Source organism: Myotis davidii, unplaced genomic scaffold (assembly GCF_000327345.1).
Source record: "Myotis davidii unplaced genomic scaffold, ASM32734v1 scaffold1622, whole genome shotgun sequence".
NCBI lineage: Eukaryota > Metazoa > Chordata > Mammalia > Chiroptera > Vespertilionidae > Myotis > Myotis davidii.
This window is the reverse complement of record NW_006293535.1, coordinates 794,143-794,587: the sequence shown is the minus strand read 5'-3', so window position 1 is coordinate 794,587 and position 445 is coordinate 794,143. Positions and strand designations below refer to the sequence as shown.

The 445-nt window shown below is 69.9% G+C and overlaps 1 long non-coding RNA gene across 3 annotated transcripts in view; it reads right to left on the bottom strand.

The window, feature by feature from the left end:
* Positions 1-296: 296 nt before the first annotated feature.
* Positions 297-445, bottom strand: part of LOC107183669 — a 49,530-nt gene continuing 49,381 nt past the window's right edge. For all 3 annotated transcript variants that reach the window (XR_001514459.1, XR_001514458.1, XR_001514457.1), the window contains one exon: positions 297-392. This is a non-coding gene — a long non-coding RNA (uncharacterized LOC107183669). The remainder of the gene's footprint in view (positions 393-445) is intronic.

The window sequence follows — 445 nt, the reverse complement described above, 5'->3', positions numbered from 1 at the left end:
CCTCCTCCGGCCTCGGCCCCGCCCCCTGAGCTCCCAGCTCCTGAGCTCCCAGCTCCGTGCCCAGGCCTCAGCTGCCCATCCCTGCCTCTCCCCTTCCTCGACTTCTAGGAGACATCTTCTCCCACCACCTCTGTCACGCTGGCCCTGGGGGCGGTCGTGCTGGAGGGTGTGGTGGGGAGTCCCCTCCCGCCCCCCATGCCCTGCCCCGTGGCTCCCTGTCCTCCCACCCCCAGCACAGCTGGGCTCTGGATCCAGCAGCCCCGCCCGCCCTGCCCAGGCGCCCTGGCTCACCTGCTGAGTTGGGCTGAGCATCCTCGGCCTTCTCCGGGGACGAGAGGTCGAGAGCGTGGCTTAGGGACTCTTTGGAGAGTGTGTGTCCGTCGGTCAGGGAGCTGGCGGGTAGGGAACCACTGTTAGAACCGGCAGACACGCCCGGCTGGCCGGC